Raw genomic sequence first — 25,272 nt, forward strand, 5'->3', positions numbered from 1 at the left:
CCTGGGCAAACCTGCCATGGTTATTGAATGTAGGTAGTTACATGACATTAATTTCTCAGTAAAGGGAGGAGAACATGGGGGGAAGTAGTGAAGTTGCACTATTTGATTTCTCAGAAGAATTTCATACTGCCCAAGGATTGCTGGCATAGAACTGATAAATGCATAGCAATGAAGTACAGAATGAGAATGTCACTTGATCTTTATATATTATACTTTTCCTTTCAGATCCTCATAGAAATTTGTTTGGGTGATTGAAATCTCACCAAAATCAATACAAAAGAAATTAAAGATGGTGAATTAACTATAAAGACTATTAGTGCTCATGAGTTATATTCAAGTTAAAAGATTACATTGAAAGAGAAATTAAAGGGATAAACAAAGCTCACTACCTTATTTAATTTTCCTTTTCATGGATTAAAATTTATAATTTTAGAAGTTTGGTGGTTTTTTTCCAGTCAAAGCATAAGTTCTATAACTCACCCAGAACTAGAATTTTTATTCTGTAGAAAACTTCAAAATTCCACACATTAAATATATGGCGTATCATTCCACTGGCATGAAACAATTTTCCTTTGAGAATGTTGTAGAGAATAAACAACTCAGAAATAATATATTCCTCAAACCTGCGTTTAACATCAGTCTTATGAAAGATGTCCAACTGCACCTGCTCAGAATCCAAAGTCAATTCTGATGCGTTTAAAATCCTGTATTTGACAGTGCAGCTCCATGTGCTTGGAGGTGTTTCTGCAATTGTCCTCTGAAGGGTAAATCCCAGTGAGCAGGCAGCCTAGGAAGGAAAGTTAATGTCACCACAGTACTCGTCTGGCTGTGCAAGGGATGGTGCACAGGGGCCCTGCTGTGCTTACAGCAGCAACAGAGCCAAAAAATCCTACTGTGTTTGCAAAAATAACCCGCTTATTTTTGAGCCAGAGTTGGTTCTTTTATGTCCTGACTCAAAATACAACAACTCTTTTTATAACAGTTTGTTGCTGTTGTTTTTGCCTTCTTCTATTTATTTATTTATTTATTTATTGTAATAACAGAAGTTTTTTAAACTATTCAGAAGAATGATACCAGGTTTGGCCCTAACCCAGCAAAGCACATGTTTAACCTTCTGCATGTCACTAGTTTCTGAAATCAATGGGACTGCTTGCAGACTGAGAGTAAATCATGTGCTTCAGTGCTCCACCACAATAAGACCTTTACAATTGTTTTCTTCTGTACAGATAATTCTAGGAACCCTCACAGAGCCTCAATGACTTTCACAGATGATGAAGAATCTCCGCTATAGGTAGGAGGAAACCTTGCTAAACACCTCTTTTTTACAGCTTTACAGCCTTATCCCATTTCTTTGTCAACCCGGTACCAGAAATTAAACCTTGATGGAGACACAGATTAGCCAGGAGCAGAGGGAGTTGGATGCATTTGTAAAAGGGAGGCTTTTCTTGGCAAACAAAGAAAGGAGGCTGGACATATATAATAAAATAATTGTAGATATGTAAATTATAAGCGAAACAAGTAAAGGGCTCCTTTAGCTTTGATGCTGGAAACAGTTTGGGCTGTTTTTTCCCAAAGAGCAAAAAGACTTGTATGTCTGCAAGGCTGTCTTCAAAGAAAGTATTTGGGATACAGAATTTCATTGATGAAAGTTTCATTAAACACTTTTATTTGCTCTACAAACCATAAGCAACACTTCAGAGATCAAGCACTGTGGAAAGCTTGGAGCAAGGTGCAGCCTGACTTTGCATGGGGTGGGTGATTAACAGTTTGACTTGGAATACTGCAAGTACCCCAAATTACTGTAAACACCTTTAGAACGCCAGGAGTTATATCACTAAGTTTGATGATTTTAAAAAATAATCACCTCTGTTTTCTCTGGGAGAAAAAATCATTGAAATTTGGATAGACTCGGTCCTAAAAGCACAAAGCTGCAAGAAACTTTTGAACAAAAGATAGAAATTAAATTGGCAAATTTTTTCTTAGGTATTTTTTATGTCTTGCCCAGCCAATATCTAACAAATAGCTTCACTTTAGCAAGAAAAATTAACCATCGTCTTTTGAATAATAATATTTTCTTTCTTTTCATGCAACAAAGCCCAGAGATTCAGACCTACTTGTTGCTGGCTGAAGAGCCCTCTCCTACAAGAAATCAGTTTCTGATGAAACCTGTCATGTGCATTTAAGGTGAGAAACCACTCTCAAATTTACCTCAGGATGCTGAAGTGTTTTATGAGCTAGTGCTTGTGGTGTCAATGTGAAAAATACTACTCAACATCATCCCCCCAAAAAAACCCAAACTCACACACACGTACTCACACACACACACACATACACATACACACACACACACACACACACACACACACACACTCTTAGCCATAGAGCAAATCATCCCAGAGTTTTGCTGTGAAGTGGGAGCAGCTTTCTGCCAAGCATTGGCTGGATTTGTACCCACAATCTCTTTTTTTTCAGTCACACCTGCATCTACACAGCAGCTTCTGCACTGCTCCTGCCAGGCTGGGTGTGAGACTCAAGGCAGGTGAAAGCCCTGACTCCTCCTTACCTAAAATGCCATTAGACAGGGGGGAAAAATGGCAAATCTTTACCAGTGGTGAGCTTAATTCATTTACCTCAACGTGTGGGCAGGACTGCTACTCCTTCAGCATGGTGTAAATACCCTGTGCCCTTCCACCTGCAGCTGGGAAGCTGCACCTTGCCCTGCTGCCAGGGTCAGGAAGAATTTGTGATCAGAATATTGCCTGGACATGCTGATGAGAATGAAGACAATGCTCAGGGTGCTTTGCCTCTCTGATGTTAGATTTGTTTGCTTCACTCTGCATCCTTTCTCGGGCAACAGCACTGGAGGTTTATCCACGCTAACTTCTCCATCTACATTGCTCTGTTTTTTGAAGTGGAGAGAGAGAGATGCCTTGAATTCACTATGAGAGTTAAAAAACTAATTCCTAGCACCCACACCTGCCTGAGTTCAGTGATGTATTTCAGCCCTGCACATCTGACATGCAGTAAAATATCAGCATCTTACAGTACCAGATACTAATTAGAAAAAGAAATGTGTTAGATGTCAGGCCTTAAGAAAGCAAACTTAACATTCTGACAGCAGCTGGAGAGTGATAGCCATAATCAAGCATTGTCCCTGCTTAGATCTGTGCCAAACAACCTCGCTTACTTCCAGCTAATTCTCCATCTGAGACGATCTTTCTTTACGATTCCAAAGAAACATGTTGTCAGTTCCCACCTGCTGGCATTGCTAGAAATAAAACCGCAGTTGATTGGATGCAATAGGTCAGCAGAATAGTGCATTGAACTGTTGTTTGTGCTTCCAAGCTGTGTTACGGGGGATTCACTAACATTTATTAACCCTTTCTCAAATCGTGGCTTTTGTTATGCTTTTATAAAGCGGGAAGGTTTCGAGGATGAAAACACATCTTTTTAGGAATTTCAAAAGAAGCAAAATTTGGGCTTGCTGCCAGGCTAAAAGTTCGATATCATTTGAAAACCAAAATATATTAGAGAAGAAAGAAAATGCAGATGTCAGCCTAGTGACACAGAGTAATCTATTTGCTCAGTGCTTGTATTTCCCTACCAATTTTGTATTTTTCAAAAAGGACAATAAAAGAATTGTGCTCACTGCTAATTAATGACAAGCTGGTAAAAGCATCTATCCATTGTTCCATTTATTTCTTCATTTCCAGCAGTTAACAGCCCTGTTCTGAAATGAATCAATGTCGTTTACACAATGTTGTCACCCCTATTGTTTCTTTATCATCCTTGCATTTTCATAAATTGGAGGTGTTAATGGCTTCTCTCAGAGCTCTAAAATGTATGCAAAATGGTAATCCATCCCCTAAACAGTTCACATTTAGGCAAGCACCCTCTTAAATACGTTTACTATTAAAATGAATCCTTTGTTTGGATCTAACCCTATCTGTTTGTTTTCTAAACACTGAATCGTATCAGGTATGCAGAGTCTCATTTTAAGTAGGGACTATCAAGTAACCTTGTCCTTTCAGAAACCTGGCGATTTGTCTATAGAGTTGAAAAGAGTTCAGGGGTTTTTCTTAAGGAGTCATATTATGTATATATGAAATTGCCAGCAGGTTCTGAAGGATAAAAACAAAGATTTGGTACAAAGATTGCTAATGCAAGGAAAAGACATTAACTGCCCTTAGTGGTCTTTGGTCTGGGCCCGAGTAACAGCGCTGTGTGCTCTCTCAGAGACTGGAAAGGAAACCATGACATTTATCCAGCGTGCTTCACAAGCAGCACACCGTCCTTGCTGATAGCTTTAATATCTTCGCTATTCAGAAGTGCAATAGAGTTAGTGCTTAAATCTTTGCATGATTTGGATTGTAAAGTTTGTGGGACAGGCTGCACCTTATTGTCTATGCAGAGATCTGCACAGGCACCTGGTCAGCTGCTTATGACCTTTTGTAGTTTGTATCAACTTAAACGTGCTTGCTCTTAATGCTATTTTATAAGCTTTGTAAGCGTTTTAAAGTAAATTCTGCTCATCTTAATGGCTTCATCCCCCTGAAATATTTTTTCCATTTATTTTTGGAAAGGTCACTATCAATGTTAAAACTTTATATGCACTTTCCTGAGCCTTATTCAAAGTCATTTAAATCATTGAGTCTCATTTCATTGCTGTTATATTTCTTTGGGTTAGCACCAGAATGAACTGCATCAAAATAACTTTCTAGGAATTATATGCAGTTAAAGGATTATTTCCAGAATCAAGGTGCAAACCTCTAAAAAGATTTCAAACATCTGAGTAAGGTACACTTTGATGAGATATTACACTGGCATAAGGACCAAGATGAAAAAGAAAAAACCCAAAACGTTAAAACTGAAATATCTGACAAATAGGAGGAGAAGTATTTCAATAACTTAAAGGGAAAGAGAGCACTGGTGGCAACAGAAGCAGCAATCTGAATAAAAAACTAAAACCAAAACAATACTTAAAACATCGTTTGTGTATTTCTGTTTAGTTCACTTTTATTTCAACTTGCAGAATCTGTATTGCTTAGAAGTGACACTGAAGTTCTCCAACAATGTATGATTGTGTGATCTGTGCTGCTTAAAGGATGGATCCTTGGAGTAGTGACACAGAGAGAGAAGATCAAGGCTTGGCAGTGACCGTAACATGCTGCTACACAGCAGGCAAACATTGGAGTCGAGCAGCTGCACCAAGGCGGGTTGTGCTGCCTTTTTCCTTTATGCTCTTGTTTTGACTTGTGTTAATCACCCATTGTTCTAGGTGGGAGAGCTAAATTAAAGGACAGGGCGATCGAATAGAACTCCCATTCAATTAGAGGAAGCAGGTCACTGCATATTCTGCTGCACAACGAGCTGATAAGCAGATAACTAGAAGCATACCTGGAGAGGTGTACTATTTAGAAGTGGGCACAACGAGCTAATTTTAACTAAGGTTAAATGAAAATACTTTGTCGTCTTCCTAAATGTTCAACATCCTTTAGCACTAAACAATGTAAATCTCAGAACTTTTCCTTTTGCTATCACAATTTTTAAGGGTAGAAGTGTAGCCTAATGGGAAGATAAAAATAGATAAATGGGAACAAATAAAAAAAAATAATCACCTTGATTTTCTGTGCACTGTTTTGGGATAATATTCAGTGTGTTCATACCAGCCTACAAATTAGATTGCCTTTTCATAACTAAGCACAGAGAGAAGTTTGGCTGTGCAGAACTTTCGGTCTAACATGGGATGCTGGGAACCACAAATGAGGGAAATCACTGAGAATCATGGCTGTACTTAGATATATTTTCTATCAAATAAAAAATGTCAGGTTTCAGACATTTCATAGGAATTACCATTCTCATAAGATTTCAAACCAAATGTTTGGGCATGGGAGTTTTGAATAGGCTTTGAATATGAATCCAAAATTGCCACATCCACAGAGCTCCTGAGAGTTTTCCAAGCATTCTCCATTAGCTTCCCCTAAACTCTGTGGGATGTGGGGACAGCAGCATGCACTTGTCTTCTGGGAAAGTAGGCTGGGTCCATAACCACAGAAATACCCACAGAAAAGGGTTGGAAGAGGCCTTTAAAACCATTGAATCCTACACAAATCTACTCAATTATGTGAGCTCCTGAACTAAAATAGTGGTTATACCTTTCAGGGAGTCCTATGGACACATCTTCTGCACTCTGGGGACATCTCTCAGGCTTTTTTATTTGATATATGCACCAGGAAATCCCTCTGTGGGGTATGGAGTACACCTTACCTGGCTAGAACAACACAGATTGAAGGATAAAGGGTTGGTGTCATATCCATGTGGGAATTAAATTCTCTTGATGTGATGATATTAAAGTGAATCTCTGGGACATTCACAAGATGTGGTTCGGAAACACATATCAGCAGTTCTCCAAAGAGCAATAATGCATGTGCAGGGATGCAAATAAATAAATACAAATAAAAGGCAACTATAAACCATATATAGCTAGAAATGACACAGTTATTTGTGCATAAACCCACCCTCTTCCTGTGGCATAATGCAATTTTTGAGGTTTCAGGCTCCTACACTGCCGTGTCCTCTATTTGCCATACTCTGTCCTGGGACAGATGCCTGTGTTTTGTGGTGTGAGGAGCAGACATTTTGATCAAAGCACTGTATGTGAATTAATGAAAGGAAAAAAGAGACAGATCTGGAGATGGTTTCTATAGATTTTAACTTAAATATTTTTAATTTATAGAAATGGGTAATATAGCTTTATTTATGTTCCTTTTTTAAACCAATGGGCATAATCATCAAACATAACCTCAAAAAATCAGGATTTCCTATTGCCTCACTTAAATATGGTGGAATTCTCTCTACAACAAAGCAAGCAGCAGCATTTCTCTGTTCTAAGTCATAGACAGGAGCCAAAATAATCAAACATACATTGCTGTTTGCCAGAAGAGTCCTCAAGTATTCTGCAACATATATTTTTCAGAGGTATCACCTGAAAAATTTATCCTTGAATAAGATTGAAATGTGAGGTCTGGTAAGGTATTCTGAGTCTGGATTTTTAAAACCTAATTCTGTTGCAAATGTAACTACTCTGATTGTTTTGATTTAATCAAAACTGGCTGTTAAATCTCTAATTCTAACGTCTTTTCAATCTTTGCTCAAAGTGACACATATGTACTCCGTGACTGTGCATTGTGAAGTTAACAACTTGTTATTTGGCCTATCAGTTGTTGAATATTCAGCCCCTTGTTGGAATTGTTCAAAATGTAAAACTATTTCTGCCTTTATCATTCCTGTCTCTCAATTCATCCTTAGAGATCATAGCTCTTCCAGAAAACAATTAAGAAAAATAAAGAGATGTTGTATTTTTAACTTCTGAGGCTGAAGGTTTCCAGACTCTCTTTGTAGTTGAAGGAGAAAAAGAATAAGGAAGAGGAAGAATAAAGTATATATTTCATCTTCTAGTGATAAGCCAATATTGAAATATATCTGTTTTAGTCAACAGCTTAATACAGAAGTAAAATAGTCCAGGCACTCTTTTAAGAAAACCACAGGAGTTATCAATCCCATTTTTATATGAGTACATGATATTCTCTAAAAAATGAAAAATTAATTAAATCCCACAAATATTAGTTCTCTTTTTTTTCTTTTTTCTTTTTTAGCAAACATGTAAGTTCATGTTGTCTATAGACCTCAGCATAATCAGAAAAAATAATTTTAGTTGGTCAGCTCAGTTCAACTCATTGAGGAAAAAAAATCCTTATTTACACAAGCCAATTACAGCTTATACTTAAAAGAATCTTCAAGAAATTAACATTAAAATTTCATAATAAGCATTAAGGTTTTCAAGTAAAGCTATCACATACAAAATCAGACCATTGTAATTAAGGCCATCCTAGCAGTTTTTCAGAAATAATTGCCAACCCTCACATATGTCACATCCAGCCATCTACATGCATACTTAGTGGCTAGAGTGAATTGGGACTGTGTCAGCTGATTATTTCTGTAATCAAACACCCCTTTGATTAAATGAAGCTTTGCTTGAATATCATTGAATGGAATTAAACAGAGAGTATTTATTAAATTGTTTCTAGCTACCATCACTGTTGGGAACATTTAAAGCAAGTCTTGTTCATATTTGTTTGGGTTTTTTTTCATTTATCATTGAGAGCAGCTGTCATGCCTGGACAAGTCAGCATTTTTATGTCATTTGTGTAAGGAAAAATACTTGTTCTCTTCGCCTAACAAACCCTTAACCTCTCTTGGATAAATTATCTACAGAATTTAGCCACAGTTTTTTCACAGTAAGTTTCATATTTTATCAAGAAAACTAGGAAAAAAACCATTATTAGCCAAAGAATAAAGAGTTCTGTGTGTCTGGTGTAAATCTTACTGAAACCAGTAGAGACTCCTACAGACTTTGGTAGTCTCTGAATGAAGCTCTAGGTGTACATTAGCTTTAGGCACACATTATTGTGGTGTTATTTTTGTGGTCTCATGCCACCTACCAAATAAGCTTGTTTGCACCTTCTGGGCTGGGCTGGGCTGTGACTCCAATGAAAGGATCATGTCTACTCTTATTTAGCTTTCATTAACATCATTAACCTATCATGCACTGGAGCGACTTGCAGGGCAAATTGGTAAGCCAATTTCAGCAAGCCACATAAAGCAAAGAACAGCTTGGATTGTCAGATAAACATACCCAGAGGTGCAGTTAGGTTGCTGAAATTATTAGGTGAATGATAGGAAGCCAAAAAATCAGTGAGCCACTTGAACAGAGAGTATAAACATAAATATCCAAAAGCATGCCACAGTGCATGTGTATTTTATGTTGATGTGCTAATACATTATCTGCTAAGGGTTTATTTAAACCATTTTTGTATTCTCTGCAATTCATTTATCTGCATAAAGAAGAGCCACTAACAGGACAGTGCCTTATGAACAAGCAACCCTGTATGTTTTCCACTGCTGTTTATAATTCTTCATGCTCATATCTACAATTCATGAGCAAATTGGCTCGTGAATGTTTCCATAAAGGTTGAACAAAGTATGGTGCTGTTAACACTCGCACTGTCATGCACAGAATCAAAATGTGCCCACTCTCATTCTATTCATCACAGCTCAAAGACATTTTGGCAATGATATTATCCAAATATTATTAAAACTTTGAACTCTGTCCCCATAAATTATAGCAAAATGGCTTCAGAGCCATTAGGCAAGGAGGATGTATGGGCTCCAGTTGCTTTGGAGTAATTATGTGCTTAAAAGGAAGCGTGGCTAAGCATTCTACCAGTAAAACGAGAAAAGCTATGATCATTTGTTACTGCTTCAGTGCTGTACACAGTATTGCTCACACAGGTCAAGCCAACCTTACAGCAGGACAATTATCTGCCTAGAGAGACCAAACATCTGTTATTAAGTACGCAGAGGCACCACTGCAGCATGCTAGAAATCTTGTCCACTTCATTGGTTTGGCTTACGGTAATGTACTTCAAACACTTGGCTAACTCTGTACAACATCCCCCCTTTCTTATTGTTACTGCAACAGTTCAGCTTTGAAATATGCAGTACCTTCACTCCCCCATTACTTCCTTTAATATGAGCACAGCTGTTAAAGATGATGGTGTAACTTTAGATGAGTCGCTCTTTCTCTTCTCTTTTTTTTTTTCCCCTCTCTCACTCTCTCCCCCCTCTCTTTCATTCTCTTCTTTCTTCGAAATGTGTTCTGAACATTCTTGTACATTTGTAAGTTACCCACTGAGAGTCACTGTGGAGAATACGAGTGGTGCAAAAGTGCAGGGACACGCAGTTTTTACATTGTAAAACAAAAGCTGCTTGATTTCAAACATTCCCTAAGCTGCCTGAAGAGGCAAAGGGCTCCTTTTCACACAATGGTTATGAAATAATGTATTTAAAACAAACAGCAGCACAAGAAACAGACACCACTTCCCTGCACTCCCTGACAAATGGGCAGAACGATCCTCTCCTGCCAGGCTGATTACTCACCTGAAGTGAGGAGATTCTGAGCTGTACACAATTTACTCCACTTTTTAAAAGCTCTGATGTTAATATACAACTATTTCCCTCCTCTGATAGAAATTGGAGATGCAAGTGACACATTTGCTTTCACAGGGCATAGCAAGAAATATAAAAGACTAATGAATGGGTGGCAGAGATGTCAGGGTTAGAAATTAGATCTATCTTATCTGTCTTGGGTTTTTCTGAGCAGCCTATCACAGTGTAATAATCAAAACTTTGAAAGAGATTTTAGGTGGGAGAACTACAGAAATCAAAGATCCTAGAAATATTTTTTTTTCATGCTTTGAGGAAAACTGTACTTCTGCATTTGCTCTATGCACACTGTACTATAGAAAGAGGAGCTGATACAACAGACAGATTTATGCTATCCTGAGATTCTATCAGCACACATTTCTCTTTAAAGAAACCCAGACTTCCTTATGTTAAAAGCAAACGAGAATAATAATCTGGGGTGAAAAGCACAGGTCCACACTGATGCATACATGTGTAAAATAAAAAAATAGAAGGAAAGGAAAAAGAAATTTGAGCATGATGACAAGAGCTTAAAACAACCCCATGTCAAAGATGACATTTTTGTGTAATCACCAGATTATTTTGCCCCTTAGAGAAAAAAGGCTCTGGAGGAAAAGGCATACCTCATCACTATGATGCGTGGCTCACTTCAGCCATTCCTATCTACATTATTCTCCCTTTTCATTATCTGTGCCTGGGAATAAAAGGCCAGTTAGGCAGAGAGTTTGAAACTGGATCAGCAAAGAGTGTGTCTCCTGTCTGAACTTTATATTCACTCATGCCTAGCCTCAAAGGAATTACAGAATCAATTCAAAACATACCTATAAAAATATTTCAATTATCTTTTTTAGCATATTTAGTATCTTGAAACTCAAATATACAAAGTAAGTTTTAAAATAAGTTCTTTAAGATTTAGACACATTTTCCATGAATATTTATATGATTTGACTTTGAATCACTTGATTACATCCTTCTGAGTTCCTAAAGACAATAAATAACCATGATAGAGCAGAAAAATGACATTTTAAAATTTGGAACTCCACAGAAATCAATGGGAGCTTTGTTTAAAAACCACAGAAGCCTCTGGTTATGATATAAATATTTTTTGGTCTCAAATCACTACAGTTTATAAGATGTACTCATAATAATCCAGGTGTTTGTTTTCAAAGTGGGGCCACAAACTTGCTGATAAGACTTGTCCAAAAGAAGAGTTTATACTTGTCCCACATATATTTACTTCTTTACCAAATGGCCATTTACATGGTGCAGATGTATAAATTAAAGATGAATCATACTCACCTTTATGGAATGCATCAAACCAAGCACATGAACTCAAATTTTTTTCTAACTCATTTGAATATCATTAACAATGAAGCAATTGAAACCCAACTGTAAAATAACACTGTTTGTCAGTATGTTCACAAATATTGGTACATAACTTTTGTGTCACTGTATGAGAAGTGACAATAGCTGAATTAGAATCACAGAATCATTTACTTCGGACAAGACCTCTAAGATTATCAAGTCCAATCAGCGCTGCCAAGTCCAACACTGAACCATGTCTCTAAATGCCACATCCACATGTCTTTTAAATACCTCCAAGGATGGTGATTCTGCTGCTAAACTGGGCAAATTGTTCCAATGTTTGCAGCCCTTTCAGTGAATTTGAGGTCTAGGACTGGAAAACGAAACAGGAGAGAAAAAACTGGGGTTATTTGACAAACTTGTACATTTTTTGGGAGATATCCCTTCTAAAGAATGAGACAATCCACTGTTTGGAGTCTATTTCTGATCAGTGAAGTCCCACTGATTGCACTTCCATTGAAGGCTACTTTGAATTCTGTGGTTGCTCAGTGGGCACCTGTATTCACCTGGTGACATCTCACCTTCCAGCTGCAAGTGTAGCACTTGTAAGAAACTGATCAGCATGAGTAAAGGCTTCAAAAGAAGTTCCTTGAGATCACTGGATAAAAGTAATTCTGTAAATGCAAAGGTGGATAGAAAAAAATCCCATGCAAAGAAAATTTCATAAATATTCAACCCTGAGTGATGGGTGCTGCACACAGTGCATATTAATTAATGCAGTCTTGCAACTCCCTGCAGTCTTTCTATGTAACTATTGTCAATTAGCAGAGCACTTCATAAAGCAGACGGCACATTAGCCCCTTGCACAGCTCTCCATGTAGCTTAGTGCTTAGCTAAGAAAGTTACTCATTCAATCTTTATGCTCAATTATACCATTTTTCTTTATTCTCTTGTGAAAGGAAAATGAAACACACCCAGTCACTCTACATTTTTTGTACAGTGACCAAAGGTTTTTCCAAGAAATATTGCATTTTATGAAACGTGAAAAAAAATACAACCTGGAGTATGAGAGAAATCTGTGATAGCATTTCAGGGTGGAACTCGGAGATTATAGAGCAATAGCTCATCAAAGAAGCTCCTTCTTCTGACTGCTCTGCCCAATGCCAGCCTCAACACTTTTTCCATGTTCCCAAACTTCTCTAGTAGCCTATTGGAACTTTATTCCATCTCTTAATGTTTTTTTTTTTAATTCCATTTCCATATTTTGCTTAAATACTGATTGCCCCAGAGATGTAGAGCTACTGAAACAGATTTCAAGCAAAGTTTTCTTTATCTCAACAAGTCTCCAGGAAAAGAGGAGAAACCCAATAAAAAAAAATACCCACAAAAAAAACAGGTTAAAAAGGAGAAGCGTGGGAATGAGCTTGTCAAAGAGGGTTTTTGATCTGTCTCACAAAATATTTGACTATGTGAGGAGACAAGTACATGTAGATGAAATTTTCTGTATAAGAAAACTCCTCCACAGTCTAGTTTCAAAACAAAGAAGTACACACATTAATGTCAGCTGTTCTGTGCCAACTGATTAATTTTTGTAATCTTGTTTTAGGTTTCCTCTTCAATTGTCAGTTGTAGTTTCTTAAGAAATCTGCACGCAGCTGCATTTTTAAGCACTCTCTCTACTCAAATGAACTAATCTCTTATATTGTACTTGTCAAAAAAAAAACCCTTTCAATATTCTTTTCCCCTCAGAAGGAATAATTTATGGTAAAGAACATTTTCTCAAGACCTTTACTTATCAGGAGGACATACGTGAAACTGTGGACATAATTTCGTACTATCTTTTGCCTTCTTGATAACAAACAGTTTGTGTTACTAAAGCACTTCTTTATGCAGGGGAATGATAAAACCATCCTTCAACCCGAAGAAAAATATTTCCTCACACAGCTATGACTGCACTTTCAAACTGCTAAGAGGAACAGATATTTCTGCAAACTTATTTTGAAGCTTTCCTAGGCTGATATGATGAAGTCACTGCTTCCTGAGAGCAGCTGCCTGGCACTGTCATAAGGTATAGCCACTTTCAGACTTTGTTTGTAAACAAAGGGCCTCCTGTGACATAAAGAATATTCCAGGAATCAAGTCAATTTCAAAGCCTCCATGAGAAATTTGAATATACTATGGCAGCTGCTTTCTCTCACTGCTGGATGGTGCTGGAGTTGGAAAATAACCTAAACAGTTAACATGCAATGAAAATTCAGTAGCCTACAGGGAAAAATCTTTCAGCCCATTTTTGAGAAGACAAACATCCAACCAAAACATTAACAGTTTCAGTAAGCAATAATCACCCTGGTTAGCAATCTAAGCAGGGATTGTACAGACATGGTGATGAAGCTAAAATCGAATATTAGTATGGTCTTTCTAAGTTTAGTTGGTAGATTGAATCAGGAAAAGTTCCCTGTCTAGACAGACTCAGCTTTGTAAATAAAGCCCCCATTCCCTGTTTATCCAGCCCTTTTATGTGTTCACCTGAAAACACAGACACACACACATCCAAGCTCACTCCAAGGTTTAAGAAAAGCAATATATTACTTTTAGAAAATATATTAGACACTTGGATTCAAAATTATAGAGACTTTCTGTTGGGCTTTTCAGCAATTCTTGTAGTGTTTACATGAGAGTATTTCTGACACTAAATTTTTTGCAAATGTTCCTCTTTTTTGGGGGGGGGGGGTGGGGGAGTGGATTTGGAGCCAAATTATAATAAGCAAGAGCAGTTTGACCCAGATTAAAAGATACAATTAGTCTGTCTGATTAGTAAACCTAAAAAGTACTACTTACACTAAGTTATTGTTTTTATAACAAAAGAAGACATCCTGGCAGAACAATAAAGTCAGTGCCATGAAGAAGAACCTTGCAATTTACTCCAAACAGTTTTAAAAATTCAGTTTAGAGATACAGCAATTTGGTAAAGCTGAAATACTACTATGCCAAAGATTAGTAATGATACAAGTAAATACATTTTAACTGTATATGTCTGATTCTTTTTCATATCAAAGACGATTTTTCTTCTGGCATGGGTAAAATTCTAATCATATGCAAAATCCCACTGAATAGACTGGGCTCTTACAAAAAATGTTTTTTTTTTTCCAGGAAGCACTCAGGCCCAAACCAACTTCACTTTACAGCTCCTGCAGGACCTGTCTTGGTATAAATTGAAATGAAAATTAGGTCTTCATGTGTGTAAATATGTACACATGTATATTTTTATTTACACAGATGTAGAATTACATTACATTACATTACATTAATTATTTCTTTAGGGACCCAACATTAAAATATTATATATTGGCTTAATTTAATGACAAACAATGCATCAGTCACTACTCCTGGAGTAGGGGAAGGAAGAACTGAATCCATTTGCTATCCTATAAACCACTATGATTAATTAAATAAATGCTATAAGAGCATTATACTCTGTAAGATATTATTATGATCTGAACTACCTCCATTCAAGCACCCCAAGGCAAAGCATCATCCCCATTTCTCCTGAACCTGAAAGGTGTTTTTGGTGAGAACCTGTCACATGGCTCAGCTGTGGTTGCACACAACAGTCAGCAAAGTGAATTGTGGTAGCAAAGCATCATTTCTGGACAACGAGATATCTTCAGCAAGAATTCCTCCCAACCTGGAAAAGCTGGTGGTCATTGTGACCTGAAAAGGTTCTACCCTAATGGGGTAGAACCCAATTTCATCAACCAACCCAAAGATGGCAGTTCCACCACTTGGTGCCTCCAAGTCTGCTGAGCCACTTGCACACCAGTGTTACTGGTTTTGCACACTGTATTCACAAATTGCTTATAAAATACAGGTCACAACTAGGAGCCATGTCCTGTTTCCCCTCACAGCAGATGTCTTGAGTCCATCAAGAAAAAGGTGGTGGGTTTGTTGGGTTTTTTCTAGGATACACTGCAGGAACTTTGAAGAGAGGCCATCATCTGATTTTGAAAGACTCAGAATAGCAGGATCTCCTGAACAGCTCTCACAATTGGGAAAGAACAAATTTTGTTCCAATCTCTCTCCCATATAGAAAATATGTTGATTTTTCCTCATTCTGGGAGGCAGTTTCCCATCTGCTGCTGAGTGCTATGATGCTATAACTGTGACCATACTCTAAGCAGTTTCAGGATGACAGTGAAATGTGCATTTTTAAGACTAAAGGGAGAAGGAAAAGCCTGATGTCGAGACAGGAAGCTGATGAGTCTTGCAATAGCTGACTCTGCTATACACTACTCTGTGAGAACAGGAGATGAGCAAAAAGTGACCTGCAAGAGATAGGAAGAAGCCCTGGGAAGAGTTTGCCGAATATTTTGAGATTCAGAGTTAAGATTTATGCAAAAAAACTTTATTTTGGGCTACTATATTCATGCTTCCAGTTTAAGAATATTGGTAAATGTCTGTCTGTATAGGTATATATTATGCTACATATTATGGCACAGCTTCATGTGTATAGGTAGCTATGTGAGAAATCAATCCTGCCCTGTGTGTCTATCATCAATACTTCATGTGGGATTTTTGTCAGAGCACATTTAGATTTCTTGAGTGCATGCCCAGATTTTATGGCAAACAACATCAGGGCATTACAATGAATTGATGACTCAAAATCATGACTGCAAAGACAACTTTAATGAGTTTAAAATAAGTAATAATACACTGAATTGAAGACTAAGAGCAGAAAAAGTTCCCCTCACTCAGAGAAGTTTCACAGGGCAGCTGAACTAATGAAATTGTTATCAGCTTCAGAAGAGTGGATTTGCTCCATCCACCTAAGCAACCTCAGCTGAACATCCAGTTAGACACTTATTCAAACCTTGCAATGAGATGTTTTGATTTTCTGCAAGTTATTTATTGCAAGTTTATTATTTGAATGTAAATGATCCACAAAGCAGAAACAACACCCTCAGGTCAGAACTGGACTTATATGATAAGTCCCAAAATCTAGCTCTTTTGTTCAGAAAGTCCAGGTAGTCATGATTCATCTTTCCAGACTGCACCCAGCATGAATAGTGATCACAGAGCCTTCTGGAAAATAAGTATTATTTATAATGGTATTGACATGTGTGCCATTTCTGGCAGTGTGAGCTGGGCTGATGCTCCTGAGTCTTTCCAGGCAGCAGCTCTGCCTCTCTCAAATTCTCCTGAACCATAAAATTCTATGTCTAAACAGGTCATCCTTTGAAATCTGCCATCTACTTTTTTTTTTTTTTTTTTTTTTTTTCCTTCCCTCCTGTGTTTGTAGGACTTTTCTTGTCCTGGTTCAAATAGCTATAGAGGAAGTTTCAGAGCTGATAGAACTTTCCTAAATAATTCTAAAAGGTGTGCCAGGAAACTTCAACTTGGGCCATTCTTTCTCCTTCTACTTCCCCTTTTCAATTCTTCCATTAAGTGAAAACAATGTGTTTTACAATAAACATACCCCTAAACACATCCATATATAGACTGATTTGATTATTATTGCAGAGCAGCTCTGATTTTTCCAAAGCAACTTATCTTAGTCATCACTATACAACACAGAAAAAGTCATAAAATGAGAAAGTAAAAAAGAAACTCAAAACCATCTCCTTAACATTCCTCATTGACAACATCTTCTTTATGTATTCCACTTTGTCCTGAGTGTTTCTCTAATGCTTTAGCAACTTGCTATCCTCTGCCTACCACTGAAAGTGAGCCAAACAGGGCATGTGCTTAGAAGGGCACATTTTTTATGAAATAAAGGAAGTGAAGTATCCCCTGTGAACTTAAACTGCAGGCTTTGGGAGATAGGAGAAAAGTCTGGGAAAGTGAAATGAGAACATGCTTAAAACACAGAGTGAATATCCATACTGCAAAATGACTATAGAATATATAATTACAAGTTTTTGGCTGCTCAATGTTTTGTCTCATCCCCCTAAAAGCTGCATTGTGACACAGGAGTCAACATCTACTCTAATTGTGTCACCAGTAACAATGACAGTTATTATTACTTTTTATTATATGCAAATTCCCCATTTGTTCCTGCAGCTAATATGGCCTTTAATCTGGTATCAGTACAGCATAGGTGAATTCTGTTTTTACTGGCAGCAACATATTCTCTGCTGGGAAAATATGACCCGTCATGGAAAAGGCTTAATCTTGAAATTCAGCTATTTTTCGTTTCTTGGTGGCCTCTAATTGCAAGCTTGAGGCAGTGCACAATAATTATCAGTCTGCAAGCATGAAAAGGAGTAAATGCCAGTCAGGCTATATGTTTGCTTTGTGCACACAACACGTAAAGAACTCTGCCATGTCAGTGGCGGGCTGGCAGCTTTCTTCTTTAGTGTAATGGCAGTGATTCAGCTGGTAACTGGATGAAAAATTGCAGCAGGTTTCCCTGTTATGATTCTTTCATGCATCTCTGTCAATGACAGTTTACATTCTGGGATTGAGATCATTTGTTTCCTGTTTGCTCACAGCTTCAGGCTTTTCTTGTTTGCCACCATGGATTTACAGCCCTCCCCCCCCCAGCAAACCACATCTAAGGGGTTGAGGGATTACAAGGCTTAATACTTTACAGCTCAGCACATGTACAGAAAGTTTGAACTACTGTAAAAGGAATGATGACTAGATATTCCTGTGAAATAGATACATACACGTGTGCAGATATGTATTTCTGTGCAGAAGGAGGCCCACAGAGCAGCCCACAGAGTAGTGAGATGCTAGATTAAAAGGTTTATTAGCAGACTGTCTTCTCATCTTCCCATAAACTTCCCATAAACAGGCTAGACCTCAGGAAAAAAATAAATACAAATAACCTTTTTAGTATATTTCTTTCCCTAATGCTACTTGGAAAATGACAGCAAACTGAAATGCACACAGACTTCAAATAGTCAGACCTTTCTGTAGTTTGATGAAAAAGATTTTGCTGTATCCATCCAGTCATTAAAAAAACCCTGAGGGCGTAAGCACAAGCATGAACAACCTGACACAGTGCTCCTCGTACCTCCCTAGTAGGAGACATGCTTATACCCCATGTGCCTGATCTGAAATATTTCACTCCCATGCTTCTCCATCACGAAAACCTGGACCTCTCCAATGCCTAGCTGAAGTAGGGAACTGCTGCTACCTCCATGAACCAACCTGTAAATATGAGCACAGACAGGAGTGCTAAGGCTTGCATTTAACTCCCACTAAAATTAACTGGAGTTGATCTCAGTCTTGAAAAATGCAACCTCAAGATCTCAGAATAAAACATGAGGGTAAAGCAGTGAGACTAGAACAGAATGGTGATTGTGTAATTAAATGGAGACCTGAATACAAGTTACCTGATCTAGCATCTTTCAGCTATCCTTTATCTATGAAAGGAAGTATTGTTGGTCTTTATCACTCTTGTCGTGGTCAGCAAAACTGGGTGAAATGCAGAGTTTATTTGCTAAATGTCACCTGTTTTTTGTTTTTCTATTCACTAGCTGCTTAGAAGCAGTTCAGCTTTTCCTTGAAAGAGTATTTGTATTCAGAGAATTATTCTTGGTTGCCAGCTTATTCTCAAGCAGCTCATTACAACTGTTCACTCTTTAAGTACTTGGTTAATTTTGATTAGATAAATGGCTATAGGGTATGTTTCTGTCCCTGACTAAATCTCCAAGTGTTCAGTTTCTTGATCAAGTACTCATGTTTACAAATGTACAACTCTCTTTCTAAGACTGTTCTTAAATATTTATTTAATATACACTCTTTCAAACATTACTGCCATAAGAAAATAAGCTTTGTCACAGCAGTTCAAGCAACAGTCTCTGGTGAGTAAAATTTCAGAAGGGGCATTACTTGTTTGAGAGATTACAACCGGTGTCATCCTACTTAGAAAGGCAAGCATGATGTATATAAGTTAACTGTAAGAAAAGTGGTCTTATAGTCACAGTGCATTGTATGAACTTCTCTGAACTCATCAGAATATTTTAAAATAAAGTGCCACAGTCAGATTTCTATAAATGTTTCTGGATATAGACTACAGAATCAAATCCACTGACCTGTTCTTGTTCCTTTGCATGGTTCCAGAGTTGCAAAGCAGTTGTGAAACTGTGTTCATCAGTAAGTTTATTACTGCTTATGTCATCAGAATGGTTCAAAGCTTTTTAGAAGTGGTCTTAGGCACCTAAACTGAGACAAACCACTGCTATATTAGCCCCTTGTTTCCATCAGATTCACTCACATTTACTGTTGGTTGTATATAGGAATTCTAAGAATGAAGATATGACCTTTGTGGGAAACACTATTAAAAGATCTCAGGATCAAGTCCTGAATTAGGTTGGACTTTAAATACCAGTTCTTTGTGTCAGATGAAATTGAGCAGAAGAGCCAAAAGGAGGCAAAGGCCAAGCTATAGCCTAGTAGAGGTGGAACAGCAAAGGCAGCCAGGGAGCACAAGTGGCAAGAAAAGAAACTAAACTTGTTCACAACAACTTTGTTAAAGGAAGGCACTGTTTGAAATGCCCACTCTGAGCAGATTGTCCTGAAAAGAAAGGCAGGAAAAGGATAACCCACTTTGCCAACTGAGTCAAGCCACAGCCTCCATGCAAAACTGACACTAAGTATTTTACTCTTTACAAATAGTCTTTATAATTGGGATTTTTAAATAATCCTTCTTAAAAGGGATTGCAGCTGTAATCAATTTGTGGAGGGCTGTTTTAATAAGAAGCTGCTCGAATAGGATTAACTATGAGACCCTAGACCTCTTTCCTCCAGTCCTTAAACTCCTATTTGAAACATTTAGATACCCCATAAATTATTTATTGGTCTTACAAGGTGTCATCAAGCTAAGAAAATGATGCTTGACAAGTTGAAAACCGTAACCATTTCCACCAATTTGTTAACAGCCTCTCCCACATGGCATGTAATGTCTCACTTCTGCCTTGTCTTACAGGAACAGTAGTTACATTCACCCATTGCACCAAAAGCACATGTGGAGAGCTGTCAGACCTTGTGCATTCTGTTTATTTCAAGAAATGTTCCAGAAAATAATTTATAGATAGCTTGAAAATAGAATGTCAAAGTGGATTTCCTTTTTCCTGTAAGGTTCTTAAACAACAAGGGAACAGAAGAAATCAGGGTTTTTCACTCCCTCTGTCTACCCAAAAAAACCCCTCTTTGATTTCTGAACTCCACAGGCCAACACATATATAGACATGCTATAGAAAGGAATATAGGGAGAATCTGATGGTCTTGGCCAAGAAAAGAGGAATCACCCCTTCACATGTCTCAACAGCTCTATCTGCCATCTAAGGTTGGACAAAAGGCTACTGGAATTTTTTGGGTTTTTTTATTTTTGCAGGGCTTCTCCAGCAACACTGGTTAATGATGACTGGTAAAATAACAGTGAGACAGGGACATGTCTTTTCTGCATGGGATCTGGCTTAAGGATTGTTTCAAGCATGAGGCAATCTGCATTTAGCAAATATAATCTTAAATCTGTCTTTATAATTCCAATTATCTGAGAAGGATAGAAACTCACTGCACCTGAAAATAGGTTTCTGCTCATCACTGCTTCTTGTGGGAATGTAATACAGGGTTTCATGCTTGCTTTCCTCTGTAGGGTCTTAACACACTGGCTCCCATGCTGGCAATGTTCACTCATTAGAGCAGTTTTGTGGGGATCCTAGGCCATAAGCACGTTGTTTAAATAGTGTGTTAGCTTGTTTTGCTTGTTTTTATTTATTTAGGTATTTATTTTTTACAGCCAGCATGAGATTATAGATTTGATCCATGGTGCAACCAATCTTTGCACCATGAAGCCATCTGTGTCAGTGTCTCACATAAAGCAATTAAAAAACTGGTTAAACAAAGACTTCAAAGTGAGAAGCTTTAATTTATTGCATGCTGTTTATTTACTGTATTATTCTACTAATACCTGATCAGTCAGCCTTCCACAGCAATCATAAAACTGTCCAAGGGACCAAGGCTCACGGGGGAGTGACCTGTAGTTTTGCAAGTGTACAGTTTCCACAGACAGAATATCTGAAACTAAATCCACTTAAAAGCACAGAACGGGGGAAACTACAGATGCACACAAGTAAGGTTTTGTCTGATCTACTTCCTGATATAATTTCGAGTTCACTGAACTTCTTTGATGTTTGGTCATTTTAAGAGACAGTGACTGCTGAAAGCTTCTCTTCCGCTCAGTCGTGGTGCACGGACACAAAGGACAGCAACAGCTACCACTTATTATTACTTATGGAAAACCATGTACATCTGATTATATCAGATGTTTAAACATTGGGACTGGGTGTGGTCATTTAATAGAAAATCCTTCTGTGTCTTAAAAAGGGAGAAAACAATATGAAGTGAAAAAAAATAAGAAAAAATTATTTTTACTTTCAAAAATATTTAATCTGTTTGTTTCTGATTCCTTATAGACACCATGAGATTATGGTTTGATCCTTTGTGCAACCCATCTGTTTAGTATGAGGCAGTGTTAGTGTATCACATAAAGCAATTAGAGAAACTGGTTAAACAAAGACTTCAAAATGTGAAGTGTCTGGCAGTCCTGGCTAAAATATTTAAAATACAATACAGTGTCTTTTCCACAAACTGCTCTATGAAATAGATAATTCCCAGCAGACTGGAAACATTAGCAGAGACGTCACTGAAAACACAAGTTGATTTAATGCAAGAAAGTTGCTGCTGCCTTCCATCTGATTTTTAGATGCTTGTATATGATTTTTAAGCCATTTCAACACTTTAAAAACATGTACTTCCACTTCACATTTACAAACTTGGGAATGACTACCTCAGATATTGGGTGAATGCAAATAGTGTTTTCCCATTTTCCCCTGAAAATCTTGACTTTGACTGCTAAAGCACACAATCAACCATAAAGTTACTGTAAATCACAAAAGGAAAGCACAACTTTTAGAAGCTGCTGTTTACAGGTGTGAAACATTTTATAAGAAATGCCTGAATATGGAGAAATATTTTCCTTGTTCAAGATAATTTGTAGAGCTTTTATGATTGTACAGCCCTGCTCGTTCATGAACAAAGATATTTGTAGTATTAGGCAGACACACAGAAGCAAATGAGTTTAAAAGACACAGAAAGCCATATAATTTAGGAAGGGGAAAAAGGAGAAATTCTTGAGCTGCTAATAGAAAAGAAGCACACTGGCTTAGAAACCCCTTTTTGTTTATAATTTCATAAACGGAGTCAGTAGCCTGAGACAAGCCTGTCACATCTTTGGCACTGAACAAGGGTCAGTGATGGATAACTGACCTCCTTTCTCACTTTTATCAACAAATGTCAAAAAAGGCAAACAACAGCAATGACATCCTGCCCAAACAGCCAAGAGTGTTTCATTTTCTTTGCACTTCTGTTTCCTCTGTGCCTTTAATCAGGGCTGGGGGATGTAATTGCTGTGTCTGGGCACAGCTTAAGGCATGCTGTGCAACTAACAATTAGTTTAGAGACTGAGATCTATAAATTTTGAGAAAAGAGTAAGAGGATTTGGTGTGCTTGAGCTATCCTTTCTAATGAAGAAAAATATCACACCGGAAGGGACCCAGAGTGTTATCAAAGCAACTTAATATCATCTGGTAGTGATTTGTAGGCCCTCATAATCTATTGTGATCATGTTGAAGGGGAAGGAAAAGGTCCACGTGTTCCACTATTTATGAGATTTCCCAAACGATGGCCGCCATCTGTGCAAACGCCACTAATCTCAGCCACCGTCCTCGTGGCAAACGGCTCCATGGGACTGTCCCAGGGAAGGGAAACACTGCAGGAATGTTGGGCTATTTATTGTTTATAAAAATAAACCGAGTGGACTAAGACATATGCGAGGAATTTATATCAAGCAGCTGCAAAAGCAAGTTGCCTCAATAGGAAGGGTGCATCGATGATGCAATCAGACCACACCGAAAGATTTTCCTATTAATCTTAGAATATACATGGCATGCTTGAGATACTGATTTGTCCCCATCTGCACCCAAACTCACCTTAGATGGATATTCTTAAAGCAATTTCAGAAAACAGTTTATGTAGACAGAAACTGTTTTATTATGTAAGTTTATGAACTAAATAAATATAAACAAAGTCTAAGGACAGTCTGTCCCCATTGAATCTTACCTCTCTCAAACGTTCCCTCATTACTCTCTCAGCTAAACAAGCACAATGCAGATACTAACACTCAGTGTTAGTGGACCATGCACACCACGTTCCTAAGATTTGGAAATTCCTTGTTTTGTGGTTAACAATCTAATCCCACTAAAGTCCTTTCCTATTTCTTAATGAAGAAGAGCAAATCTATCACAACGAGGAACAACATTCAGCGAGAACAGAGTCAAGGAGTAACTAGATAACACCAAGATGACAATTGGTGTCACAGCAAACACACAAAGTACAATATTTTACTGTTGAGCCTGCATGACAGCATCAGACAAAGGGGAAAAGAGAGCTGGTCAGAGACAAGCTTCTCGCCTTTGTAAAGCTGGTTTACCAGACATACTTGACACCGGACAGACTCTTACTTTTTTAACTGTTAATGGGTTAGTATATGTACAGCAGCCTCTGGGAAATTCTAGCTCTACATGCTTGAAAACAGCTATCTTCGCTTTTCATTAAAACTGCATGCACTTTGAAACACCTGCCTTCAGGAAAACTCCCAAGCTGATTGACTCAAACATGAGAATTAATTCAGGCTGCTTTAGTGTGTGGACAAGGCTACACAGAACAGTGTGTCAGAATTAGGCTTTTCCATAATACAAACTGGCAAGGATTGCTCTTTTGGGAATCCTGCTCGGCTGGAATTCAAGCACTTTGTTTGACAACTGATTTTCAAGGTGTGTGTCCTTTTCTTTTAAACAAACACATGATGCTTGAAAACCAAGGTAAAACAGTGCATATGTACATATATGTGAATGAGAAAAGGACAGTTCCTAAGAAATCATTTGCTATAATTTGTGAGTGTTACTTACCCATCCTAATGTCAGAACTTTGCAGTTACAAGGAAGGAAAAATGATTTGTTTAATAAATCTGTTTCAAAAGAGTGATCATAAATGCCACTAGTAGATATACCAATTGTGATTTCTGACTTCTGTGAGACTCCAGAATTTTTGGTCTTTCTTTTCTGGGGGGGAAATCATCTCTGAACAGTCATAAGATATTTTAGCTCACTGTTAATATATGAGGTAGCCACTTGAGCTGGATGCTTTTTATAAAAAAATCCACCCCCAAACCCCATCCTTCACCCCAAAACAAAAGGTTTTAACCATTCAAAGAATAGTTTCTGTGCTACAGGCACACTGAGCATTGGTCACACTGTGTCAATGAATGATTTTGCTGAAGCCCAGGCCCCAGCACTGGCACTGGATAAGGTCCCAGTTTTCCTGAAGTTATAGCTGATCTATAAAACAGCATAAAGGCTGTTTGAAGTCATTAGTGAATCTGACAATAAACTCGCACTTTTACAGGCAAGAGACAGTTGAGAAACAAATTCAAAGATATCTGTTGTCTTAATAATCACTGAAATGCAATCTTAGTGTTGCTCAAGGTGTAATTACCTGACGTTTTTCTCTGACAGTAAGGCATAGAAGTTCTTGTATTTCCTTTAAATGCTGACTGTTCATTTCTGTTCCTGTGCTGCAGTTAATCTTCTTCTGTGCTGAAATCTACAGAAGTGGCCTCACAAAAACCTGTAGGAGCAGAGTAAAGTCAGGGAACCTTCACAGTTGCCTCCACCTCTAAAGAAAATAGATACTGTATCAGCAACAGGCTTCATTTCTGATCAGATTCTAAACTGATTTTATTTAGAGTACATGTAAAGTCCTAAAGGAAAATTCCTGTTTCAAAGAATGTTAAGTCTATCTTGTCCATTAATGTAGCCTGAAAAATTAAGCTGGGAACATTTAAAGATGCCTCTCTTG

The 25,272-nt window shown here is 37.7% G+C and overlaps 1 protein-coding gene across 4 annotated transcripts in view; it reads right to left on the reverse strand.

The window, feature by feature from the left end:
* LOC111934608 (uncharacterized) overlaps nucleotides 1-25,272 on the reverse strand; it is a 76,339-nt gene that overhangs the window by 44,130 nt on the left and 6,937 nt on the right. For all 4 annotated transcript variants that reach the window (XR_015275206.1, XR_015275207.1, XM_086847081.1 and 1 more), the window contains one exon: nucleotides 24,910-25,041. The gene's annotated coding sequence lies outside the window, so the exon portion shown is untranslated. The remainder of the gene's footprint in view (nucleotides 1-24,909; nucleotides 25,042-25,272) is intronic.

Source organism: Cyanistes caeruleus, chromosome 12, assembly GCF_971803275.1.
Source record: "Cyanistes caeruleus chromosome 12, bCyaCae1.hap1.1, whole genome shotgun sequence".
NCBI lineage: Eukaryota > Metazoa > Chordata > Aves > Passeriformes > Paridae > Cyanistes > Cyanistes caeruleus.